Below are 16,239 nucleotides of genomic sequence, written 5' to 3' on the forward strand. Positions count from 1 at the left end.
GGAGCCAGGCGGCCCAGCTGCGCAGCCCCAGCCCTTCAGCTCCCGCCCCCGCGCTGCGGGCCGTGCTGCCCAAACAAGCGGGGGGTGGGGTTCTAGAGCTTTTGCGGAGTGCCCCAGGGCCTGAGGAGACAGGCTTGGACCTGCTTGGTCGCCAGGTGGACGGTAACGGTCCTCTCCGTGCCTCATTTTACCCTCGTGCAAACAACAGTAGTCAAAGTGGTCAAAATGTCCCACAACAGCAGTCCCCCTGTGCCTGAAGAAAGGCGGGGGGGTTGTGCCCTCAAGCTTGCAAAGACCTTTATTCCAACCAGAGCCAAGCCTAGGGGGATGCGGGGCCCCTTTAACCCTGGCTGGGGCCATGGGAACCCCGCAAAAGGGGGGTCTTCATGATTCTTCTGCAGCGCAGGCCTGAGCCGCCAGCTCCAGGTGGGCCCTGCAGAGGGGCTGTGTCTGCTCTGCCTGGCTCTGCAGGGCCCCCCCCCACAAAGCACAGGGCCCAGGGCAGTTGCCCCAATTCACCGTACCGTAAGGAAGGTCCTGATTCCAATGACTCAGTTGGTCTAATAAAAGAGATCACCCCTGCCCAAAAAACCTGGCCAGCCTGTGTCCTGAGACTGACAGGTTACAACCAACAGCCCTGCACAATTTTTGAGGCACCTAATTGATGTAGCATAAGCAAAACTCTCAGGGAGTCTTTGCCAACTTGTGGGTTTGCTGCTTTCTTATAACTATTTGCCTTGAGTTAAAGAAATGCTTCAACTTTGGTCCAGTTCTCTCTCTCTCACTCACTGGCGGCCTACAGTGAGCAATATAAAGTAACTAAGACAACTTATTTGCATGTTTTTCAGTGTACAGTAGTTTTTCAGCAAATACAATAACTATGAGCTTCCAATACGATAATTTCTTATTTAAGACCTAGCAACAGCATGCCTTGCTGACCCCGCCATCCTCGCTGCCCAGCCCCTCTGCCTAATACATACATGAGGTTTTAAAATTGGGTGCTGCTCAATTCCCAGAAGCTAGGGAGGGGGCCTTGGGTCCAAGGTGGAGGGGGGCTCAAGCCAATGAAGGGTGCCTAGGGTCCAGGGTGGGGGCCCTGGGTCCAAAAAGGTAGAGAACCACTGACAAACCCTCCTCAGCTACATCTTTCTTCTCCTCTGTGTGCAACCCCCTCCATAGCTACACCGCCCCAAGCAGCCCCCCATAGACCCCCTCACTGCCCACCCACAACCAGTCCTCCCTCAGAGCCCTCACAATCCTCTCCAACCACGGCTGTTGTCACATGCACACTTCCTTCCTCAGCTGTACACATCTGCAGGCACTTCTCCAAATGCACACCGTCTCCTCCTCCATTCCTATGAAAACATCCCTCACCACTTCCATGGCCTCAAGCCCAAACACCTTCTACTTCACTCTGCTCTTCACCCCCAAGCCCTTGCTCCTTGGTTATTACAGTCAGATACCCAACTGTGCTGTCCATACTCTCAGGTTATTTTTTTTGGAAACAAAGTGTAAGTACTAACAATAATAGTAGAGTATTGGCTTAGCCTGTAAGACAGCATCTTTGCTTATGACAAAGTATTGTTTCAATTTATTTCTCCACTTACTTCTTTCTCTTTGTTTGCAAAATATGCATACCTAAGATGTGTTTTTTTTTTCTCATGCCCAGGCTTGGTCTTCACACATTTTTGTACTGGTAATAATATACAAGTTACAAGGGTGCTTTTCTTTTCTTTTACTAAATTAATCTTACTGGTGCATCTGCTAATATGGATAAAGTTATATTAGAATAAAGGTACTTTATTCCTCTCTGTGGCAGCTTAGAGCAGAGATAAGAACCCAGGTGCAGGTTGGCAGGACAACTGGTTAATGAGGGAATTGGCTGCATCTGCACCTGGTCAGCTGGCCAGAGGAGGCAGGGCCCTCGGCCCATATAAACCCCAAGGCTGGGACTAGGCAGTCCTTTACCAGCAGCTGAAGGGGAAGGAGCCTCCAGGAGATGGAAGGGGCTAGCAATGTAGTAGCTATGCTACCCTTAGAACAATGGGGACACCAGGAGCCCATAAGGTATCCTTGCCTACTAGGCACTGAGCCTCAGAGAGGGAGTTTGCCTCTTTTAAAGGGGCAGAGCATGATGTGAGCTCTGCATTAAATTACAGCCCAGGGATTCATGGTGGTTGAGTGTGTGCTGTCTGACCACAACCAGTGGTTTGGGTGAGGCTAGTTGGGGAAGGAGGATGCCTCATAGGGGCCCCCTGCAGCATAGAGAGCCCAGTATCAGAGAGGGTGCAGAGACAATGCCTGTATCATCTGTGAGGCTTGGGGCATGCTGAAGGGGTGGTTAGAGCCACGCATATGGCCCATAAGGCTGGGAACCATCCACAGTGAAGCGGGATATCAAAGGGGGGTAGAAACAACAAGGTTAATAAGATCTAGCCCAGCCGTGCCCAAAACTAAAGCTTGAGGGTAGCCTCCCTATATTTCTTATACCAACAAGACCTGGCAGGTAAAAACAAGGGTGCTTGTAGAGTGAAAGACTGGCTCGGTTAAGGACCTGGGGGTAACATGGCCAACCCTAGGTACTCCATCCTGCTACACTGTATATGGAATTAGCTCTTGTGCTATAAGTATAAGCCTTCATACACTGGTATGACTGCTGTAGGCCTTGGATGTGGCTAGTACATACTGTACCACACCTAGACTTCTGATGGCCCTGGGTGAACTTGTAGTATTGGGGTGGGGGGAGGCCCTTTGCCAGAAATAATGATAATAATTTTAAAATTACCACTTTTGGGTCTCCTTTCTGTTCAGGCCCTGAGCAGCTGCCCAGTTCACCCATGCTTATGTCCGGCCCTGAGTACATGCATCTGGAGCTGGTTCAAAAGGAGTAGGGGAACACTTGCTCCAAAATGCATAGCAGCTGTTATGTTGTAAGTTAAGGGCAGCAAAGTTGAGAATGCTTTGCTACATTCCTGTCAGCTTCCATACTGTTTCATCCAATATTACACTTGGTACTCCTGGCTTGTCCACATGTAACATTACAAGATAATGGCTTCTCTGTGCTCCAAATCTATTTTGAAACATTCCCCCCTTTTGAAATGCAGGCAGTCCTCAAACACAATTAGTTCTTGAAAACCAGGTCTTAAATTGAAATGTTGTAACTCAGAACCAATTTTCTCATAAGAAACAACATAATAAATGGGGGATTGGTTCCTGAACCAAAGCCTGATACCCTATTTTCACTAAAAATATCCCAGAATTTTGTACTTGATCAATTATAGATTAATAATATAGCTACATTAATGTATTGTAAATAGCAATCATACTGATTTTGGAAGGACTTCTTTGAGGTGACTTTGCTGAACTTTTTGAAAGGCTCTTGGTTAGATTTCTTGAAGGGTTCTTGTCTGGAGTCTTCTCAGGAGTCTTACCTGCAGGTTTTTCTGAAGTCTTGTCTGCTTTCTTAAAGAAACTGTCTAAGGAACTTTGGACAGATTGGCACCATGCCGATTGACTTCCGTCAACCACCACCCTCTGGGTCTGATGATGGCATCAATTCCCCAGCCAAAGGATCGTGGTGAGGCCAAGGCTGCAGTTGGCCAGTTTTGCCAAGAGGTGATCATAGGATACCAGACTGAAGGCTTTTTTGAAGTCAAGGTATACAACTTTAATCTTGTCTCCCTTGTCCAGGTAAAGGGTCACCTGGTCGTAAAAGGAAATAAGATTGGTCAAGCAAGGCCTACCCACAACAAACCCGTGCTGGCTATCCCTCAGGATGCTACCATCAGCCAGTCTGTTAAGAATGACCTCTTTGATAATCTTTTCTAAGACCTTCCCTGGGATAGAGGTCAGGCTGATGGGCCTGTAGCTTGCTGGATCCACTTTTCTCCCCTTCTTGAAGACAGGCACCACATTGGCCTTCTTCCAGTCTTTGGGCACTTTACCAGAGCACCAGGTGTTCTCGAAGATCTGTGCCGGGGGCTGGGCTATGATGTTTGCCAACTCTTTGAGTACCCTGGGGTGTAAACTGTCAGGACCAACTGACTTGAAGGTGTCCAGCCTCTCAGGGTGTTCCTTCACAAGGTCAGCATTGAAGGAGGGTAAGGAATTTCCCTCTCCCAGGCTTTCCTGTTCTGTAATGAGCAGGGGCGCCCCTTGGGACTGGTGAAAAACTGATGCAAAGTACCCACTTAGCAAGTTGGATTTTTCCTGGGCATCAGCTGTCAGTTGTCCCATCTGGTTTAGCAGGGGGGACTTCCTGCCTTTTCTCACTCTCTACCCCACCTGACATCAAGACCTCTCCTGGGGCTCAGGCTGCTCTGTCCTTTGTCTGCTTCTTCCCCTCCTGAGCTATGGGCCCCTGATCCCAGTTCTTGCCCCTTGGGCTGTGGGCTCCCTGGCCCATTTATTCTCAGCTCCTTTAGGATATGGGCCTCTGGCCCTAGTTCTCACCTCTGTCAGGCTGTAGTCCTGCCATCTGGGCTATAGGCCCCTGGCCCTTGTTCTTGCCCCTATTGGGCACTTTGTCCTTCTTAGCCTGGGGGGTGGGGCGTGTTCCCTCACCACGGTGCTCACCCTGCTTGGGCACTGAGCCCCTGATTCTATCTCCACTTCTTCCACAATCTGAGCCCCACCCCCAGCTGGGCTCAAGGCAGTTATGTGCCCCTCAGGCACAGCTAGGACCTCTACCGTCCAGTAGTCCCAAACCTAAACCACCAGTTATAACTTTAACCAAATATAAGCCCCCTGGATACCATACAAGCTATCAGCCTACTGGCTGTATAACTAAGCTACCCTCATAAGCCTTTAATCCATTGTTTGTAGCCTTCATTGAAAACAGCTTCCAGTAAGTTTGAAGCTATGGTTTATTGAGTGCAGAGCTCCTTCCCCAGGTAGCTTGCACCCCTGGCCACTCTTGTAGAGATCCTTTTAGGGCTGAGCTCCTGCCCTGGCCACTGAGAGGGCCTAACTGGCCCCTAGCTCAAGCCCTGGGCCTTTATATTCCCTAAGCCCCACCCCTATAGGTCAGATGACTCTCCAGTCATTGCCCCCTGCAGGGATTGCTCATCAGGACCTACCATCTAGTTTACAAGGGAGTGTACACTTACTGCTATGGCTGCTTTCTTGTTACCCATCTAGGCTCTACCCTTTTGTCTCAAAGTGCCAGAGCTACCCCTGCACTAGGCCCTCCTATCCTTTGGCATCTAATTGCCTGCCTTCTTGCAGCCAGCTTGCTCTGAGCAATGTTCCTTCGACTGGCCGCAGCTATTCATCTTCTCCTTAATGCACAGCTCTGTGCATAGGGAATAGTACCTCTTTGTTGCCTACTCCTTTGCAGCTGACCTGTATTCTGCTGCCCGGCCTCTGTCTGCCACAGGTTTTTGCTTGGAGTAACAGGAAGGTTAGTCCCCCTGTTACAGTGTAAGTTTATAGTAATTATCTGAAGAAAACAATGCCAGAAAGCCTTTAACATAGAACATATTTCAGGAATGTTATTTCACTTATTTATACATAAATTTGGTGTTTTGTAATTTTAACAGACTGGCCAAACACATCCATTAAGGTAACTGCTACAAGTTATGAATATCAGTTTTAATACTTGTGTGGAATTTTAATACTTCTATAGAAAGGATAGAGTATTATTGTTGCTGTGCTGGTCAAGAAAGTATATGAGAGGCCAAGGATGTTTTGTGATATCTTTTATTGAATTAATTGTATATTGCAAAAATCCTTGCCTCATCGAAATTGTATACATTTAATAAAACAATATAGTATGACATACTGTGGCATAGTTCCCTTGGTACAGGTTAAGATTAAGTGCTGATAGCAACGTTTATCAATGCTACTTTGATGCATTTGCAACTTTTCAATTGAGGGATCCCTTGGGGGTGGGGAAGAACCACATCTATTTTTTGTTCAGTTTGTTATCAAGTTACTGTGAAATGGCAGGATATCCTTGTCATTTTACCACAGGTGGCTTTTCATATTAGACAAGTGATCATAGGGGCAAATCAAAAGTTTACACAGGATGAAATGAAAACACTGTCAGATAAAACCAGTCTTGTTTTTGGATTCACCATGTTGTGAATGTTCACAATGTTGGTTTGCTTCTTTTTTTTTCATAAGCAGCCATGCAATTACATTTTATGTCTGAAAAGTATCATACAAAATACATTTTAAGGATATAGTTAAGATATTTTAAAAAGAAAGGTATTGGAATAATTATGTGAACACAAGATGCAAGTGTTTAAACTGCCTGCTTGCCAGATATCCTTCTTGTTGGCATTTGATTAATTTAGGGATGTTTGACAAACATTTTTACACTTAATGAAGGATGAGGGTGTGTGAATGAAAGCACAATTTAGTGGTCTGTGAACTGGACTAAAAGTTAGGCATTCCTGTTTTCTGATTCCAGCTCTGACACTGATTGCTTCTTTGATTATATCTCTGAGCTACTTTGGTTCAGTTTCACCATCCATTTTTTTTTTTAACTATTTGGCTTGACAACACTAAAAACCACCTTTGAGCTGAGACAAAACTTGAAAAATTCTGTCTCAGAATGAAATTGATGAAAGCAGTTGGATATACAACCAGGGTGTTAGAATGGGGATTAGAACTGCCTTAATTATCGTGGATTATATTTGCATCTGCTGAAGTACAATAGGATCTTTCTCTTTCCTTGCTCTTCACCAAGTCTCAGTCACCATCTCTCTTGGTTATCACTAATAATGAATTCCTTTAAAGTTTAAAGGCCCCTCCTGCTCATTCTCTCTGATTTATTTATTCTTTTTTTTTTTTTTTTTTTTTTTTTTTTTTTTTTTTTTTTTTTTTTTTTTTTTTTTTGCTCTTCCATCATTTGCTACTTACTCCTTTTTGAGACCTCTCTCTTTATATTTCCAGGACTCTTTTCTGTTCTGGTTCTTGCTTCTTTGGTGTTATCTTAATTGAATCCTCTCCTTAATGTCCTCAGTCTCTGCTTGTGTTCTCCAAAGTTCTTCTTTTCCTTCTACATATTTTTACTTGGTGGCCTTATCTGTGCTTGTGACATAAATTTCCCACTCATCCTAAACTTCCTTTCCTATCTTGACCTTCTTCAGCCTGACAAAAGCTGTTTGTGCCTGAAAGCTTGCTAAGAAGAATTTTTCCAGCTATTGAGATCGGTAAATCTGACATCTTTTATTAGACCAAAGAACCTCATCTGCCTGTGCCCTTACATGGCTACAACCTACACCCATTTCCTATCTTGACTCATTTGACACTCACATTTCCTCCATTTTGTCTGATACTTTCATGTCTCTGCACTTCCTTAAACTAGCCCAGCAAAAAATACACTTATCTTTTTCTGAACCATCCACATTTTGTCTACCTCTTGTGAGAACTTTATGATCTTTCCACCATTTCAGTTAAACTTAGGGTTTGTTTTTCACTTCTTTTCTTTCTTCTTTTAATAGATTCTTGCTTACTGTTTTAATAATAAAGGCTATCCCACGTCATGCTTTTTAAAATGTATCTTATTTTTTCATATAGCAACAAGGACATGGGTTATCAAAAGTCCTTAAATTCAACATTTTCATAAATTACCATGTGTAACAGTCACATTGTAGCTCCCTTTGCCTCTTCCTACATCAGTTTACATTGGGACCTCCTTTGTGCTCTTTAGACTTGGCATGACATCACTCTGGTTTCAATGCTTACATATGTTGACTATTCTGGGCTGACACTAGAAGGTTCATGGCCCAGCTTGCCACGGGGCTCCAACCTCCTCACCCCCACTTCTAGCCTCTCTGGGTCCTGCCCCCTCATGGTGATCCCACTTGCCACAACTTGATATTATATGTTCATGGACAGGCTGTCCCAGGAGGCAAATGAGGGGTTTGGGGTGGGTCCCTGTCTGAACTCAGGCCCTTCTGGGCTTCGGCTCACTTTTACTTTGGCTGGGTCCTACAGCCTGGGGTCCACTGCACCAGGACCCTAGGCTCCTGGGCCCCAGCTCCAGCTCTCCCCTCTGCAGGCTCTGGGCCACTCAGCCCCTAGGTATGCCTCCTTTTGTGGGCACAGAATTTACACCCCCCTTGTAGCCAGATATGTTGTAATGGGGATGTGGCATGTCAGAGGACTGAGTATCTGGGCTACTGCCCATATGCAACACCCCAGGGCTCCAGCCCCCTAGAAGTACTATAAACTGGATGCCTCTGTTGCACCCTAGTGGTCTCCAGTCTGCCCCTTACAGCCATCTCAGTCCTCAGATTCAAATATAAATTGAAGTATGAGTGTCTGCTCTCAAACACCAAGCTTGACTAGCAAACTTCCTGAATAATTTTCACCTCAGGGTAACAAATACAGAAGGCGCAGAGCACTTGTCACTTGCAACATAGGGTCTCTTATGCCTTTCTGTAATACACAGCCCTTGCCTTGGCAGTCCTTGCCTGCAGGTCATCTGAACTGGCTCTCCCCTGGTACTCTGTCTCTGGTGACTCCTACCCACAGCCAGACTGCCTTTTCTGGGATAAAACTTTTCTTTTGACCCTCTCCCTGGGTCATCTGACCCTGTACTTCTGCCCTGCCTGCCAATCACTGCCTACACTCCAGCCTAAGTAACAAATAGGGTTCCTTTGTTTATATAACTATTTACAGAAAACAAGAGAAGATTAATATCAAATATAATACATATATGCATTACATAGGTTCAACAACACATTAAAACCCATAACCAAAATATTATCTATAAACCCAACACTAGTGAATAGTCCATACAACAAGTGATCCCACGTACAACAGCCCTATCAATATATGTCCATTCACAGATTATAGACTTTAACCCTCAGTTCCACTAGGAATTCAGTGGTCATGAGCCTGTCACAGCTTTAGTACTGAGTTGAAGGATCTTTCACTGGGGGTGTTGCTGGTTTGGTAGAAACTTTAAAGGTTTGGTAGACAATAATATCACTATTCTTGGATATTTTAATACCCAAGTAAGTTGTATGTCCCAATTGTCATTGAAATTGCCGTTTGCTAAATGTGTTCTTTGTGGTATAATTATTTAGTAACTCAGTTTTAGTCCATTTAGTTTTATAACCAGACAGATTGCTAGAATTGGGATTAATGATAAAAGGGTGGGCACTGATCTCTCAGTCTGTGGCAGAAGTATTAGTACAACATCTGCATACAACAGGATCTTCTGTTTACTGGGCACATCTACACAAGACACTTAATGAGAAGAAGACTAATTCAATTGTACATTAGCACGGCTGGCAGAAATTATGCTAATGCATAGTAGATTTAGTCTAGTCTAAAGCTCATTAATATCACTTAAAGTGTTTGTCTTCACTAATGCACATTAGTGCCAATTACGGCATGTTAAGTTCATACCTGTAATAACAGGTACTAAACTTAATGTCCATTAATGAACATGTAATATGCACCCACTGTTTCCTACCTTAAGGCCTTTTATATCACCCTTATTCCATATACCTGTAGCCAATGGTTCCAATGCTAAACTAGATAGGAGGGGGCAGTGGCAACCTTGTTGAGTCCCCATTTGCAAGGGAAGTGGTTCATATAATATATTATTGGTTACAACTCTTGAAGTAGGATTTGTTTATAACAGCTGTAACTGCCATAGGAATTCTTTACCAAATCCCATTGTTTGCTAAAGAGATACCTCCAAGAAATGCAACCAAAGGCCTTTTCTGCATCAAGTGCTAAAATAGCCAGACTATGGAATTGTGTAGTGCTGCTACTATATCAAATAGCCTGGGAATTTTTTTTTTTAACTAATCCTACTTGATTTGTATTAATTAACTTAAGGAGGACCTGTTCCAGTCTGTGAGTTTTTGGCTAGGATTTCAGTGTCTACTATACTTGCTAAAGAAATTGTTTTATAGTTAGAAGAATTCATAAAATTCTTGCCCGGTTTAGGAATTACAGAAATAATAGCTTCATGTCGTATGGTTGGTAGTGTACCTTGGTTTTTAGTATCATTTATATGATTTCAATAGTTGATGTAATGAGATATCACTGACCAGAGACTTATTATTGTTCATATCCTTTAAGGCCAAAGTTATTTCATCTAATGACAAAGAAGTCTCCAAAATTTCTCTCTCCAACTCTGAAATTTTGTTGTATGGGTATAAGGTTCAGGAACATATCTATTTCCTTGCTAGTAAAATTCAGATTCCTAGTCTACAAATTTAAAATAGTTGAGTGACGTGTTGGTTGACTTGTCTCTGTGTTGTGCATATTCCCTAGAAGGGGGAGGAATTTTTTTCCCTCCTGTTGCTGTGGTAGGATGACCGCCTTTTCAAAATAGAGAGGCGGGACGCGTGCCTGCCTCTCCCCCACTGCTGGCAGCATGGCTAGAGCAGGGCCAAGAGAGCACAGGCAGATGTAGGCTGCCTGCTGCAGGGTTGGGGCTCCCTGCCCTACTGCCTTTCCCCTGGGAGCCTTGTGCTCATCATGTGCCTCCTGCCTGCCCAGCAGCAGCAGGGGGCACAACTCCATGCTGCTGCTGCTGCCAGGTGGGCAGGAGCACACTGTCAGCATGGGTCTCCTGGGAGAAAGGCAGTAGGGTGGGGAGCCCCACCCCATGCACAAATCTGGGGAGGCATGTGCCCCCCTATAGTCCCCTCCTGCTCCCCCCTTGGGGGTGTGCATAGCAGCAGGGAGCTGCTCATGCCTGCTGGACAAGCCACCCATGGCTCCATCCCTCCATGCCTTGATCCCTGGCCTCATGCAGCGCCCCAGCTGGGCAGCATCCCCAGCCCCTGCCCCACTCCCTCCCTCGCCATGGGGGCCTTGATCTGCCCCCTAGCCATGCCTACCCTAAGTCCCCTCCTCCTGCCATAGACTTACCTTCAGGGAGCTGCTTTCCATGCTACTTGGCTGTATTCCCAGCCATGTGCATATGTGTAGGCACATTCATGCACGTGATGCCACTTGCATCCTGTTCCTAGCAGCTCCTTGCAGATTGGAACACTGCCAGCCTGCAAAGGGAAACCCGCTGTTTTCCGATCTCTGCATCACGCTGTGAATCCAGGACAAATGCTGTCCTGAAGTCACGCAGCCCAGGGATAGGACTTGATGATCCCAACTCCGAGACTGTCTCATCCAGTTATGGATGGCTGGTCACCGTTGTTGTCAGTGTCAGGATTTTTTTTCATGTTTCTCAGAAGTATTGGCTATTGGAAGCAGCCAAAGCTGCAGATTTTGACTGGGGTGTGCTGATGCTTATGCTAATTTTTAAAAAATCTAAAAGCTCCTGGCTAGAGGGGCTTGCCCTTGTGCTTAGGGTCAGACCAACTGAAACATTTGGGATCTGGAAGGGATTTTACCTCACAGTCAAATTGTCATGGACTGGGGGTGGTGGTTGCCTTTCTTTGAAGTGGGGGCATGGTCCTCATCCTTGGATCTCTGAGAGTATTCCAACAACTACTCTTGTTCTTGCAGGATACTTATTAATACCCAAATCCCCCTAGTTAGTCTGTGGCAAGTTAGAGTATTCTTGGCATTTTGTGTATTGTGCCTACTGGCTGTACTAGATCAGGGCTTTTCAACCTTTTTTAATAAGCGTGCCCCTGGGTGGATGTAGAGCGGGGTGGGGGGGCCTGGATGCAGAGTTGCAGCAGCGTGAGGTGGTGGATGGTGGCAGCACATGCAAGCTTCCCCTCCCCCATGTCCAACCAGCCAGGTGCTGCCTGTTCAGCCTGCAGAGGGGTGCCACTGCCCTCACCCCACCCTGGCCCTGCTCCTGGGTGGTAGCAGCATGGGGTGGTGGTGCTCCTTCCCCACCTGCCCACATGTACCCCCTAGGGCCTTCCCAAGTACCCCTGGTTGACAACCTCTGTACTTGATGATCGTTCACAAAGCTTTTAAGAATAGTTGAGACCAGTGGTGCTAAACTTCCAGCATGCAGGCCAGATGCAGCCTCTGGCACTCATCTAGTCCATGGGGCTCTCCACAAGGTCCAAAAATTTGGTGGTGGGGAACCAGTTGGTACCTCTTCCCTGTTGTCAAATTTCAGGACCCATGGGGAGCCCTGATCCCTGTGTACTGGATCCAGCACCCAATCTCAGGGTGCAGAGCAGGGCAGGAGTGATGCATGTCACCAGGACCCAATCCTGGCATGTGTGGGCAGCACTAGGGCCTAATCCCAGCATGTAGGGCCATAAGGGGGCAATATTGGGCTCCAGGGCCCAAGCCTGGAACACAGAGCTGAGAAGGGGCAGTGCTGGGCCCCAGGGGCCAATCCTGGTGCGTGGGGGCAGCTAAAGCACTGTGAAGGCTGATCTAGGTGGACAGCCCCAATCCTGGCATGCAGGATCTGATCTATCATGCTGACTGACCCTGCACCACTCATCTGGCCCATAGGACAACAAACTTGAGTACCACTGAGTGCTGGTTCTCAGGATGGTTTAGACAGAGATGACTGTCCACAGTTTACTGGTGTAGGATGATTTAGATGGGGATGTTCCTGCCTCAGGGCTATAGATGACCTCCTGAGGTCCCTTTTAGCTCAACTTTTCCATGATTCTATACATCAAAAGGCACAATGCATTTGAAGCTGGTTCAGGCACAAGAAAGAGTATACCCATATTAATATGCCTCTTTCTCTCATTTAAAGTGCCTTGTCACTGCGTCTAGGCCCCAGGCTAAGAAGCATACCCTGGCAGCTTGTTCCTCCTCAACACCAAATCCCAGAAATGTGGTAGTGGAGGTTCTTTAGAACAACCCGGAGTGCACACCAAGAAGCATGCTAGAGACAGAGAGCCTGAGAGCTGATGCACATTCAGGGATGCCCGATGGCAGCTGTCCTTTCTCACTTTTAGGATTTGGCATGAATGCCGTGGGGATGACAAGTTGTGGCCTGCCTCTTGGTGGCAATCTTATGCTTGGCACAGCAGTAGCATAGACTGTAACAGGCGGACATCCCAGGGGTGGTCTAAATGTTGGCCTACCCACTTGTCTTCGGGCAAACTGCCCACCTTCCTCTCCGGCCATGCCTTGATGTTATATGCTTACATGATGTTACCCAGGTGGAGGTTGCCCATTTATTTGCCCAATGCTAAGGGCATTACCCATGACTCCTACCGTCAATGATCACGGCCCATGCTTCACAGATGTTTCTCCCTCCAGTTGGCTCACACTGGGACTCAAGCTCCAGAGTCTCACTGGAACTCTTACTCCCCTCTGGAGCTCATGGTCCCAGTGCCATCATCCTAGGTTCTCTCTTTTTACACCCTTGGCCTTGCATTCTGGGCCTCCAAGTGCCGCATTCTGGGCCTCCAAGCCTGCCTCATGAGATCGGGGCTCTGAGCCCCACCTCCTTGCCTTCCCTGGGCTCTCCCCTTGTCCCTGGCCCCAGGAGCTTCCTTAATAGCTCCCCAAAGCTCAGGGTCCCATCCCCTTGGAGCTTCACTCTAGCTCCTATATACGGCCTCAGACCCCCACTGCAGAGTCTGGGTGCTGCCACAGGTCCCTCCACTGACCCTGGACCCTGCCTCAGTACTCTTAATGAGTCTGGGCTCCCTCCTGCTTTGATCTCACCCACCAGGGATGTGGGGCTGGGGTTAGAAGGCACTCCATACTCACCTTTTCACCGGGGCAGTAACTGACCTGGCATTTCTAGGGGACTGTCCTGCCCCAGATAGTCCTGCTAGGCCACCCGTCCCTGGCAGGGTGCAGTGTTTAGTCATACCCAGGACCATGGGGCCTCCTCCTTCCCCATAGCCCCAGCTCTTACCTCCAGCATGTTTCACGGAGCAGCTCAGCCAGATGTTGCTTCTTCAGCTTCAGCAACAAACTGTTGTTGGCTTTGCAGTTCAGGGCCCAACTCTTATGGAGCATAGCTGGGGGCTGCTCCCAATTAGGCAGCCTTGCCTTATTGGCATTGCAGCCAGCTGCGAGCTGCCCTGCTGCTGCTGCTCAGGCCCCTGCACCCTGTGCTCTGTTATTTAGACAAACCCTAAATCTCCATAATCGCACAGCCTTTGACATACTGACAAAATGATAAAAGATCCCTGGTTGTGATGTCAACAGCTTTTATTAGCACGTGAGCTAATAAAGAACTGTCTTTAAAGGGAATTTTAGGCACTGCTGACCTCTACATTATTGATTCGCATCTGGAGGAGTGGTATGAGCTACACAGTCTCTTACATAATGCAAATGAAATTTCCTGAAATCAGAGAGGCACGTTAGTTGTGTTGGAGGCATTCCATGCTATCTTTTAGGAAGGCAATGGAGTTAGCTGACATGTTAATCCTCTTTCCTCTACATTTGAATTGACTGTGAGAGGTTATCTACTATTCTAGGAGCATAAGCAGAAAGAATTAATCTCAGAGCTTGTGTTCTCAATTATGAATTACAGCAGGATGACTTATACTTGTTTTGTTGAACTTTCTTTTTCTAACAAGCTTAAAGCTTAATTATTGTAACTTTTGTGTATTCTAAAATGCCTATGGAAATCAATGGGAGTTTTGACTCTGTAAAGAACATGTGACTACCTGAGGTGAGAGTTTACACCTGACAAGATGCTAATACATGGAGAATTAGAAGAATTCTTCTGCAGACTTCATCTGAAAGCATTTCTACAACCATAGAAGTACAAGCAAAAACAACTGAGGAAAAAGAACAAGGGAAAACAAACTGAGAAAACAAACAGTAATAAAACACCAGACTGGACTCCCCCTAGTGGACATATAACCACGTTATACTACTAAATTGACTGTTTCAGTAAGAAAGCTACGACAAAATTCTCAACAAAAGCCAGGACCACAACAACCTCTCTTCCTCGGAGAGAAAAGTCCCTAATATCCAACAATGAAATAGTAATCAAACCGGTGGACAAAGCTGGAGTCATTTGCAACCATCAAGACTATATTAGTGAGGCCAACAAGCAGCTCTCCAGCACAAAATACTATAAAGAACTTGGAGGACCCCACACCAGAATTTACTTTGGAACTGGAAAATAATATCAAATCCTTCCCATGTCAGCTTCAGGAAAAAACACTTCCACTTATCCCCCACTCTCCCATCCCAGGAACTTTCTGTATGCTTCCAAAGGTCCACAAGCAAGGAATCCCTGGCAAACCCATAATATTCAACATTGGTATATCCACACTGAAAAGCTATCAGGATTCATAGAAACTATCCTGAATCCACTTGTCACTGAAAGAGCAAGTTTTCTGCAAGACACCACTGACTTCCACAATAGAATCCAGAATATCAACCAACTCCTTGAGAAGGCCATACTTGCAATCATGGATGTCACCAGCCTGCACACTAACATCCCACACCATGAGGCACTGTTGTCTGCTTGAAATACTTTTAAGAACATGGAGTAGACTGATTTGCAACATGTTGCACAAATCATCTACTTCATCCTCAACCAGAACAACTTGACTTTCATGAATCATCACTTCCTCCAAATCATGGATACCCATGAGCTATGGGCACAAAGATGGCTCTTCAATATGCCAGCCTCTTCATGAGCCACCCAGAGGAAAAACTTCTAAAAAAAGGCACCATCAATCCTGCACTATACCTGTGTTGCATAGATGATATTTTCACTATCTGGACTGAACATATGGGTTCACTTATTGACTTCTACCAAAGGTTTAACAGCTATCCTCTCTCAATCAAACTTTCTGTGGAATACTCCTACACTAACATCAACTCTTTAGATATCACAGTCCATATCCAGGATGGCATCCTACAAACCACTACACACAGAAAGCCAACAGACCACCATACGTATGTCCACAAGACCAGCAATCATTCCAAGTATACCAAAAAATCTGTCATCTACAGCTAGGCCCTCAAATACTACCAGATCTGCTTAGAGGAGAATACTCATGATACCATCTGAGCAGCCTAGAATCTGCCTTTATACAACTGGGACACTACAGTAGAGAAATAGACTGTACATTTGAAAGAGCTATCCAAATACCCCACAATAACTGGCTACAATACAAAAAGAAACTCCCCTTTGGTTCCAGTGTGGGGTAGTAGGTGACCAATAGAGGTGTACAGTCAATCAGAAGAATCACCAAACAACTACATCCTATAATCAACAAAGATCAGACCTTGAGAGAAATATTTCCATGCCCTAATCTGGCTTTCAAACATCTCCCTAACATGGTTGGCTTTCTACTGGTCAACAGATGTCAAGTTGGAACACAGCCTTGCCTTGGTAAGAGATGATTAACCTGTCAGCAGCACATCTCTACTGCCACTACCATCAAC

The 16,239-nt window shown here is 46.0% G+C and overlaps 2 long non-coding RNA genes across 2 annotated transcripts in view; one reads left to right on the plus strand and one right to left on the minus strand.

Moving 5' to 3' along the window:
• The first annotated feature begins 8,413 nt into the window (after positions 1-8,413).
• LOC109303324 overlaps positions 8,414-16,239 on the plus strand; it is a 13,831-nt gene continuing 6,005 nt past the window's right edge. Inside the window, exon 1 of the long non-coding RNA XR_002099054.1 lies at positions 8,414-8,456. This is a non-coding gene — a long non-coding RNA (uncharacterized LOC109303324). The remainder of the gene's footprint in view (positions 8,457-16,239) is intronic.
• Positions 9,679-16,239, minus strand: part of LOC109303325 — an 18,758-nt gene continuing 12,197 nt past the window's right edge. Inside the window, exon 4 of the long non-coding RNA XR_002099055.1 lies at positions 9,679-9,689. This is a non-coding gene — a long non-coding RNA (uncharacterized LOC109303325). The remainder of the gene's footprint in view (positions 9,690-16,239) is intronic.

This window comes from Gavialis gangeticus, unplaced genomic scaffold, assembly GCF_001723915.1.
Source record: "Gavialis gangeticus isolate Ggan-Ray unplaced genomic scaffold, GavGan_comp1, whole genome shotgun sequence".
Classification (NCBI taxonomy): Eukaryota; Metazoa; Chordata; order Crocodylia; family Gavialidae; genus Gavialis; species Gavialis gangeticus.